This window comes from Myxine glutinosa, chromosome 13 (genome assembly GCF_964187855.1).
Source record: "Myxine glutinosa chromosome 13, kmMyxGlut1.1, whole genome shotgun sequence".
NCBI classification, from domain to species: domain Eukaryota; kingdom Metazoa; phylum Chordata; class Myxini; order Myxiniformes; family Myxinidae; genus Myxine; species Myxine glutinosa.
In genome coordinates, this window is record NC_136273.1 from 76581847 (window position 1) to 76593164 (window position 11318).

Here is an 11318-nt window from a genome sequence, read left to right on the forward strand (position 1 = left end):
TGGTTGTTCAGAAGGCCTTCAAACTGATCAATTATTTCACTTTTCATTTTGGTAAAAAGAGCGTTTCAGCTTGTTTTTCTGATGCAATTTGCTGTGAAAGAAAAGAACAAAGTATTCATTAATTTCATTCATTCATTTAATACAAGAATATTACAGGTACAAATCAGGCTCTGCAAATGCAGAAAATAAATAAAATTCCCACTACCCTTTGTACTGACTGTTGTGAAAATCAAGATTCAACAGCAACCCCAAAGTAGGTTTAATCGTAATTCGTTCTCAACATCATCTAGAGAGAAACCAATAAACATGGTATTAATAATACATACAGGTGAATACAGGTGCGGACAGGCTGTATGACTATAAAAGCTGTGATACATATTGCAGACACGTTACCTTTCTAAGGGAAGCCCAGAGAGCTCTAGAGGTACATCGCTAGGGTTACATCGTGGTGACGGATCTACATCGCCTGTCCGCGCTGATATATATATAGGAACCGAGAAAGGGTCGCGTAGCGGCCATGAGGCGAATAACATCAGTGTCGTAATTTGGATGACGATTTCATTACATTCTCCCCGCGCTTAGATCCAAACTCGGCGGTGAAGAACAGCAGACACATACAGAGGAATACATAGGAATGCAATGAACGAAATACATTGGAAAGATGTCACTGCCGGTCGAACGTCCAAGGGGCCATCAATCCCGATGGCAGGGTTACTGCATTTCAGCCAGTTAGCCCGGTTAGCAATCAATCTCCAGCTATAGATATAGCCCTCATGATAATGAGAGATGATGGATGAATTGTAGGTATACATCAACCTCTGCAATCGAATAGAAAACTATTATTATGTATGGTACTTTAATGTTAATGGCGTAGCCCATTGGGCAATGCCGTCAAGAACAGTGCTGGTCCATCTGTATGTATGTATGTATGTAAGTATGTCCCCTCAAACGTATACCAATCAGAACTGAGGATCTGGTCACATGACATGGCGACGTGTTACATCTGGAGGAAGTCCCAGTCAAGAAGATATCGGACCGAGCAAGCAGTGGTCATCCCAGGGAGAAGACGTTGAGCCCGTGGGTAGTAGTAGTCTTCCTGTGGGGTAGTCTGAGTAGATAAGTGTACCTCGTTGAACAGTGAGAAACGGCTCAGTAGCTAGATGGAGAAGGTGTACCTTTGAGATTCGCAACTCATTACATAAGGTGTGCCATGACGAAGAGCGACTGGCCATACGACGCAAAGCAACGCATTACAGGCAGATGTCGGTGTGGCAGATGTGTAAGTCAGTAAACCATAACAGTAAGTAAGAAGACCATTACAGTAGGTCTGCACCCGCCCTGGCTCCCAAGGGTACATACGCAGTACAAGCGCATGTAGCGGCACGCGAATCTTCCGTTGGCAGCGATCGCACGAGTCACGAGCGGCCTCTGAAGGCTGCCTGGACGACCGGCATGGCCGGTTACGACGACGCACAAACGGTCGAAACGCGCCTCTCCAGCGAAGCGCGCATGACCGCCGGGATGCATATGGCAAGCTTGTCCATCTGCACCGCGCGCGGAGGATCGGAGAAGATCGGCAGACCGAGAGAGTCCCGGCTGGACAAACCATGTTGTCCCAGCGTCGTCCCGGATCCATCCAGTTGACGCCATCGTTGCATGGCACGGATCCAGCCGGACCGCGGATGGATCGACCATCCACGGACGCAATGGCACAGAGAAGGCCCGGATGGATTGGCCATCCCGGATGTCCGACCGATCCATCCAGGTAACGCCAACGTGGCATGGCACGGATCCAGCCGGACCGCGGTTGGATCGTCCATCCACGGACGCAATACCGCAGTGCAGCTCATTGAGGCTGCATGGGGAGGGAGAGGTGTACTCTATTTGATTGATTAATTGTATATTTAAGATCAATAAAGATTATCACAAAATACTTTCATAATCAATTGGCGCATCGCATAACTAACCCACAAGGGGCGAGGAGGGAGTCGGGCGAGCAACAAGAACCTCCCGGGTCCCCACAAGAGTCGAGGTGGCCCGATCACAGGGATGGGCCATGTCGAGAAAACAAAAGGTCGCAGGGGCCATGGGTCACGGTGTACCCAGTGAGACCAGCGCGACCTCACGGAAGCGCGGCAGATTAGCAACATGGTCATATCCCTGGGACATACTATCCAAACCGCAAGAATAACGAGGTAGACAAAACAGCTGTTAAAGAGGTGGCTGCAGTGCGCTGCATACCGAAGACAGACGACCTTCACAGTCTGGGTCAGGCTGAGTCACAATCAGACTGGGCCATAGGGAAACGGAATCAGACGAGGCGTCTCGCAGTCTCGAACTGTACGAGGCAAGAGCTCTGTCCGATAACAACGAGCCCAGAGTCAAGGACGAGCACGCAGTACGGTGTCCTCGTTACATGCGCAGGCGACGAGGGAGTCGGGCGCGACGCTCAATGTCACGAGGTCACCGTGTACTCCCACCGCGGTGACCCTGAGGGAGCGCCGCGGTACGTTGTACACGTCGTTACGTAAAGGACAGTTAGTACATAGAAAGGTAACGAATCCCCGATGAGACCGCGGGAAGCACGCCATTACGCAAATGACGCCGCGAAGCTAACGCGTCTAAGATGCTGTAAAGCGTACGCGTGATACAGTCGATGACGTCATCAAGTAGGTCGGGCGTCATGACGAAATGCGGGCGAAATGACGCCGCGAAGCGAACGCGTCTAAGATGCTGTAAAGCGTACGCGTGATACAGTCGATGACGTCATCAAGTAGGTCGGGCGGGTTTGACGGCGAGCTCCAGCCGAGCGGCATCCCCAGACGGAGCAAAGCAGCACACCGAAATCCAACGTCTCGCGCGCAGCAGCACCCGAGCGAGCCCGAGATCGGCACACAGCACACGAACCCGGCCGACGGCGAAAGCATCATCTAGGGCGCACCGCGTACGAGGGAAACCGAAAGCCGCGTCTCGGCCCGGTGATCCAGAGCGGGCGAGCCCGCCGAGCCGAGGGGCGAGCACGCCGAGTCGAGATGGCGAGCACGCCCGGCAGCTTATCGAAGTAAATAATTGGGTGAAACGCGGGGTGTATATAAAAAAAAGAATGAAAGCATTCGGTCCACATACATTCCATGCACAGCATTTTTACAATGGTCGCAGGTGGTTAACGCATACGCCGTTTGATCAAGTAAAACAAAGGACGAAGAAGAACGATCACTTATAGAATACACATGGTAGTCAGGTATACGATCAACCATTAGAAGCATATGCCCGTGTGTCGTGAAAGGCTATGAAGGTCCCGCTCGACGTCCATAGAAACTCGTCCGTGCTGCGACGAGTCCTCGCCAGGGCCCAAGCGAGCCTCCATTGAGGCGTTTCCGGGCGATCCCCTACTCAGTGGGGCCGGCGAGAGGAATCCAGCGAAGATGCGGCGCGCGCAACGGGCGCGTCGTGCATAGTAGGGATTCCATCCAGCGACGGTGCGGCGCGTGATGCGTGTGTAAGAGGGGATCCGACGAGCAGCGAGGAATCGCCGGCAACGCAGAGAGGGCCGCGATCAGAATCGCCGGCCGCACAGAGTGCCCGCGAGAGGAACCGCATGCAAAGGGGTCCATCCAGTGAAGAGGCGGCGCGCGCAACTGGCGCGTCGTGCATTTGTAGTGATTCCTTCCAGCGACGGTGCGGTGCCAAGCGAAGGGTGCCACGTGTAGGAGGTGATCGGAATCAGGATGGGATCGCGGGCCTCCCAGAATAGTAGCACGCGATGGGAGCAGTGCACGTCGATTCGCGTGGAGGAGGTGGTTCCACCGAGTATCGAGTGGTCGGGGTGAGCCGGTCGTGAGAGGCACGGCGTGCTTCCGACGAGCAGCGCGCGTTCGCGCGGAGGAGATGGGCCACAGAGTAGCGAGTGGTCGGAGTGGAGCCGGTCGTGAGAGGCACGGCGTGATTCCGACGAGCAGCGCGCGTTCGCGCGGAGGAGATGGGCCACAGAGTAGCGAGTGGTCGGAGTGGAGCCGGTCGTGAGAGGCACGGCGTGATTCCGACGAGCAGCGCGCGTTCGCGCGGAGGAGATGGGCCACAGAGTAGCGAGTGGTCGGAGTGTGCCGTCCGTGTGGAGGCATAGCCGACATGAGAGACGTCATCACTCGCGTAGGAATCTCAACTCGGGCCGAGGCACGCATATCTAGGATGAATCCCTCGGACGGAGCCGTTAGTGCTTCCGAGCTGCGATCGGACGGGTAGGCCGGCAGCTCCAAGCGGGTCCGTCGTTCCGACGGGGTTTCAACCGCAGGACGTTGCCCAGTAGCATCGTGCTCCAGGCATCGAGCCGGAGTCCGTCACGCCTGCTCTGGCGTTCGGGTCTCATGAGAGCAGGTCGCTTTTTGTCGACGCGGTCCCGCGAAAAGGCTTGCGACGTCCCGTCTTTCGAGGCAGGCCGGCAGCGAGAGTAGTCGGAGCTCCGTTGCTGGAGCTAGCTCGACGGGTCCTCCGCTGGGCATTCTTCTCCGAGGCGAGCAGTGCAGGAGCGATGCGATGTCAGGAGAAGAATTACGATTAAGTGTTGTGAAAATCAAGATTCAACAGCAACCCCAAAGTAGGTTTAATCGTAATTTGTTCTCAACATCATCTAGAGAGAAACCAATAAACATGGTATTAATAATACATACAGGTGAATACAGGTGCGGACAGGCTGTATGACTATAAAAGCTGTGATACATATTGCAGACACGTTACCTTTCTAAGGGAAGCCCAGAGAGCTCTAGAGGTACATCGCTAGGGTTACATCGTGGTGACGGATCTACATCGCCTGTCCGCGCTGATATATATATAGGAACCGAGAAAGGGTCGCGTAGCGGCCATGAGGCGAATAACATCAGTGTCGTAATTTGGATGACGATTTCATTACACTGACCTTGCACATCCCAAACCCCAGGAGTACCTCTGGCTGTGACTTCCCCTCTGCTCGCACCTCTTGTTCATTTGTGTGTTGCACCTTCCTCCCAACAGTGACGACTCCATCTACATCACTCTCAGACAACAAGGGCAAACTTTTAACCACTCATACCAACTCTCTCTTCCACATTGGTGGAGATTTAAATTGTCACCATGCAACTTGGCTGGGTGTTGGTACCTCTCACACCAGCCATGGCACTTCAGCAAAGGACTTCTGTGACTCCATGGGACTGACTCAATCTGTAAACTTTCCAACCAAGATTTCTCCCAATGGCAAATCCTCCCTCCTGGACTTGGTAATGATAAACTTTTCTGCAAATTTCTCCTGCTCTTCCTCTGCTCCAATTGGTTCATCTGATCATATGCTCGTGAAAGTCAACATCGCTCTGGCTATTCTCAGAGAGCTGCCTCAATGCCGGTGAATCTGCCATTTTTCTCAAGCAGATTGGCAGGAACTGCAAGCAGCCACTTTTCTTCAGGAATGGTCTCCCATATCTGCTTCACCTGATATCAACTGAGCCTGGGAATTCTTCCACTCTGGGAAACCACTCAGCCTGGGAACCCTGCTCTCTCATGCACATATTCATCCCATCTTATCCCCAATTATCCCACCCTTGTTCCCGCCCAAGGTACACTGAATCCTGTAGTGAGGCAGTTGCTCTGAAACAAATTGCCCTCTCTTCCTAGAAGGCAAATCCGACCGAAGGCAATCTCAGTGCATTCCAAAAAGTCCGCAAAAAGTGTCTGCCCGCTCCAAAGCAGAACACAACACATTTTCAACCTCAAGAATGAACTTTCAAACTTGCATCCCTCCTCTAAAACCTTGTGGTGCCTTGTTAAGTCTGTCTCTGGAGTATGCTCCCCTTCCATCGTTTCCCTTACTTCAAATGGTACCACAGCTGACTCTGCTTCCAAATCTTGTGTCCCTAACTCCTCACTCTCGTTATCCATTGTTCTGTTTTACCCAACTGCCTCTGAACTCTGTGTATTTTGCTCCTGAAAAGTCAGAGAAGGTTATTTCAACCCTCGACTCTGACTCCGCCACTGGACTGAACGGCATAAGCTCATGTGTCCGAAAATCCTGCTCTGATGCTCTTGCACATCCTTTCTCTGCCCTTTCTCCCTGTCAATTGCCCGAGGTCATTTTCCATCTGCTTTGAAATCCACCAACATCACTACACTACAGAGAAAAATGGATCAAAAACTGATCAGCTCAACTGCAGACCCATCGGCCTACTCCCAATCGTCAGCAAGGTCATGGATTACATCACGGCAGTTGATATTAAATCTTTCCTTTTCTCTGACAACCTCATCACAGATCACCAATTTGGTTTGACACCAGGTCACTTCACGTTGGACATACTGCTTCTATTCTCCCAACAATGGATGGAAGCCCTCAATGTCAGACATGAGATCAGAACTGTCTCTCTGGACATATCTCATGCTTTTGATGCAGTCTGGTTTCCCACTTTCCTCTCAAAACGGTCCACCTATGGCATCCCAAGGACAACTCCACACATGGCTGACTGACTTTCTCCACTCTCATGGCCGACGTGTGACAATCAATGGAACCCTTTGATGTCCTCTCCTTGTAAAGGCTGGAGTGCTCTAAGGCAGTGTTCTGGGCCCAGTCTTATTCCTAATCTTCATCAATGATCTATCTGACTGTCTGGAAAATCCTCTATAGCTATTGACTATATGATTGACTATATCCTCTATATCTAATCTATATGACTCCACCTTCTGTCGTGCCATCCCTCATTCTGCAGCTGCAGCCTCATTCCTCTCTTCAAAGCTTGAAAAAAATCACGACTTGGTCAAACATTTGGAATATTAATTTAAATACTGACAAATCCCACACTCTTACTGTCCCTCTCCGAAAGGAACATCTGGCAAACCCTCCTAACTACTATCACAATCCTCTTGAGAAAGTTTTGTCATGTCATTCAAACTCCAGAGTCTCACTCTCAGCCATGATTTTTTTGGGAAAACCACATTTCAAAGTTGGTCTCCAAAGCCAGGGGACGACTGGACATCCTACTTGGTACAAAGTTCTTAATTGATTCATCTGATCCCCTTTCCACCGGCAAGGACTTCCTCCGAAGCTTGCTGGTGCACTACTCTCACCTTTGGGCTGGCTCTCTGCCTCACATCTTGCTCAGCTTGATTCCGTGGAACCCAACGCCTTCAAGATCATTGGAATCTCCTGCGCTGAAGCTGAGTCTGTGCCCCCAATGTGAGGGCGAGCAGCACTGATGTGGGCACCAGGGCTGGGTCCGAAAGAGAGGACCAAGGCTTTTGGTGGGAGGGTCTGGGCCACGATGTGAGGGTCAGGGACATAAGTTCCAATGTGAGGGCCAGGGATGGAGCCATGACAACCAAGACCTCAACAGATGTATCCTTGAAAGGCAATAGATTGGCGCTTCACACTTCTCTGTTGTATAATTGCTGTGAGCACTCGAGGGCCAAGCTCGGAATTATATAACAGGAGGAATCTATTAAGGCGTTGACCTTCACAACTACATCCCCAACTCATACATCAAAACCCACACCCCCAACCCCACATCAAAACCACAAACTGTCACACCAAAATCCCCAATCCCCACATACAAACCCAACTTCAACACTCACATCGAAACCCTCAACCCCCACATCAAAAACCCAACTATAAACCAGCCCCCCAATCCAAACCTGAGCCCCAACATCCAAACCCACATGAATACCCTTCATTACATTTTATCATTTTTTTCTTGCTTTTTTAAACTTCAATATTTTTAAATTTTCTGCCAGTTCTGTCTTAAAAATGAAGTTTAAGTTCTTTTTAATTTAAAGAAGTAGAAAGGAAGAAGGAAAGAATTCCCGTATATTCCCATCACTTTCTTGGTATTGCTGAAAATAAATAAATAAACATGTGTATTATTTAATATTAAATGATATAATATTCCATTTAATTAATTTTCAATCAACTAAAATTGCCTCGCATCAATCACCATCGAACAGAATATCCAAGGGTCTTCAAGGTAAAACTCGTGTGCTGGGTCATCAAGGTAGAACTCGTGTGCTGGGTCATCAAGGTAGAACTCGTGTGCTGGGTCATCAGGGAAGAACTCGTGTGCTGGGTCATCAGGGAAGAACTCGTCTGCTGGGTCATCAAGGTCGAACTCGTGTGCTGGGTCATCAAGGTCGAACTCGTGTGCTGGGTCATCAAGGTAGAACTCGTGTGCTGGGTCATCAAAGTCGAACTCGTGTGCTGGGTCATGACGGTCGAACTCGTGTGCTGGGTCATCAAGGTCGAACTCGTGTGCTGGGTCATGACGGTCGAACTCGTGTGCTGGGTCATCAAGGTAAAACTCGTGTGCTGGGTCATCTCCCAGGTATGTCGCATCTTTTGAGTCATCAGGATATTTCTCATTTTGTGGGCCTTGGTTGTTCCCCTGTACGTGTTCCACTTCCGATACAGGTTCCACTGTACGTGATACAGGTTCCACTATACCTGATACAGGTTCCCCTGTACGTCATGCAGATTCCCCTGTACCTGATGCAGCTTCCTCAGTGCGTGATCATAACCAACGAGTGATAACTGTACAAGCACCCAAAGAGGTTTCTTCCGTTGGGTGCTTCATCAGTTGACTCACGATCCTGATCGCCATCTTGCGTCTCCCCACGAGGCGTCTCTTGATGATTTAAACACTCGGGTGTGGTTGGTAATTTCCCATCGTGTATCGATAAAAGAATATCGATTAATCAGGACCAGAAGATGCGCTTTCTTTATTCCACCGAGTTCCACCAACTGTCAATCGGATTGTTTTTTGTGACGTAAGACTCGTGGACGTAGCCATGGCAACGTGTACGCATAATGCATTAAAGTCCCAAACAGTGTGAATGGAAAGAAAATTCAAAGTATGTTAAACATTTATAAAGTAAGTAAGTAAACTTATTAAGTTACGGTTTAAATTATGATGAACATGCACTAAAGTTTACATTTTACCTGCAGTAAAATAAACGGTAACTTTGAAGGTTACATCCTTCGTTATCTTAAGGTTTTAAAATTGATTCTTTAACTTGTTTAAACTTTTTTCCCTTTCAATCTGCAAGGAAATCTATAGTTTCACTCGTGCGAATGTTGATCAATAATTCCGTGGCTTCACAAGCAGTAAATAAAAATATGAAGGACAGTATTGAGAGTGCAGAGGTCGTGTGTTCCGCTTTCAAGCGGCTTGCTATCGCTTGCCAAGCGGCTCGTTTAATTCAAAACGTTCAAGTAAGCACTCCAACGGAACGCACTGCTCGGCACCGCTTAAAAACAGGGCGGTCTCCATGGAAACCATGCTATCTCGGTACTCGAGCAAATACTGTTCGGGTTGCAGTTTTTACTCGATCCTCTGGTGCTGAGTTATGGCAGCCTTGACAGGTCACGTGTACAGTAACTCGCAGGGATGACATGCAGCTGGTGGGATATCCCGCGAAGCAATGTTTACCTCTGAACGGCGGAATATCACATATCACGTGAAGCTGTGCACATTGTGAATGACCGGATATCCCGCAAAAGCCATGAAAACGCGAAACACACGACAGCGAACACAGGAGCAGGTCCTGCTTGCGGCTCGTAGATGTTTTTTTGCGTATGTCCAGCGGCTTTAAGCATAGCTGGTGAAAGATGGGTTTTTATAAATGTGTCAAGCTTGGGGCTTGTGAAACCATTTTTTGCGCCCCTATGTTACGGATTCGTCACTTCCGTCTTTGTGGTTGTCATCCACTTGAAGCATTTTTAGTTTCATGTACTATTATTGTTACAGTTTGAGTTTGACATGGAGATAACTGTCTTCAAAGGTAAAAATAATGTCTCAGAAGGAAAACGAGATGGGTGAGGGCGAAACCGGAAGAAGAAGAAGAGGCGGGCGAGCGGATCGAGTGAGATCGAAAAAGGAAGGCCTATCTGCTTCGAGGTGCCGAGCGGACGTTAGTAGACATTGGTCACTAGCGAATATTGGTTTCCCCAGGAAAGGGATTCCTGTGACAGTGTCGTTGTTGCTGTGGCGAATAAACGTGCGTGACGGGTTTTGCTTTTGGTTCCGAAAGTGAATCATCGCTGGAGAGCAGGTACGCCTCCATTACCGCCCCGTCCGCCATTTCACCTCGCACCAGCCATTTCGCCTCGCACCAGCCATTCGCCTGGTTCTCGTGTGTGTCATGGATTTCGCTTCGGAACTCGCGGTTCTTCGCGGTTCTCCGCTTGGGAACCGCTGACCATTCATGTCAGCGTCATTGTCTGGTGAACCGAAGGTGTGAAATCTCAGTCGCCTTTTGGGTGAACTTTTACCGGACCGACGTCGGCCCGACACCTCACCAAGCGGCTCGTCTGCAGTGTCGACTGTTAGCCGTTCTGGGTTCAGGTCTCAGTACGACCTTTTCTTGTGATCGCGAGAGCCAATGGAATCGACTTTGGCCTGGTATCGCGACACAGTGACTTTGGGGGATGTTACCGATTGCTCACGTGGGAATACCGTGAGTTATTGATTCAGGAAATTGGTGGTACCATCATATAAATTATATGGTGTTTGCTGTGCAAGTGAGGTTTTCTTGTACGTGCATTACTTGTTATTATTGTGTGGTTTTAATACAATACTTGGTTTTTGTAACAACTGATTGGTGTGGTTTCACCATTGGTCATTGGCACACATAATAGCACATCTTTCTGCCGTGACTCCTTTCGGGGCTCGGAGGTACACCGTGGCCGGGGTTTGGGGAGGAGCACGTAACAGAAATTGGGGGCTCGTCCGGGATCGAATTACCTAACATTCCCAAAATTCCCAAATTTGGATTTTTTTAACATTCCCAAATTTGTATTTGTGAAAATTTGGAATTTTTTGTGTGAAGGTTAACAGGTGCTAACTAATAGTCACAATGGTGTTTGAAGTAGAAAAGATTGCAACGTCCCCGAACGAGGCACAATTCCAGGCGTTAAAAAGATCAGAACTTATGAAATTGGCCAAATATTATAACTTGGCGGCCTGAGTTAGTATGAAGAAAGCAGAGATTCAGACATTGGTGGTAGAATCTCCACTGGGACAAGGAACATGGGAAGAGGTAGCCTTGAATTGGTTACCAGAGGAAAAAGGAAATATGGAGCTCTAGAAAATGGAGATGCAACTGCAGAGCCAGGAAAGGTTAAAAGAGTTGGAATGGAAAGTAGAAAAGAAAAGAGCAGAACAGGAACGAGATCTCGAGCAGAGAAGAGCAGAGGAAAGAGCAGAGGAAAGGAGAACCGAAAGGGAGTTAAAGGAACGGGACATGGAGTATCAGAGGGAACTTAAACTCAAGGAGCTTGAATTACTGGGGGAACGGAAAGAAGTAGTATCTATGCC

The 11318-nt window shown here is 49.2% G+C and overlaps 1 long non-coding RNA gene across 1 annotated transcript; it reads right to left on the reverse strand.

The window, feature by feature from the left end:
• Positions 1-244: 244 nt before the first annotated feature.
• LOC144888700 (uncharacterized) lies at positions 245-2981 on the reverse strand. Its single transcript, XR_013621241.1, has 2 exons — positions 957-2981; positions 245-286 (listed from the first exon to the last, which is right to left on the reverse strand). It is a non-coding gene; the product is annotated as an uncharacterized LOC144888700 (long non-coding RNA).
• Between the last annotated feature and the right edge of the window lie 8337 nt (positions 2982-11318).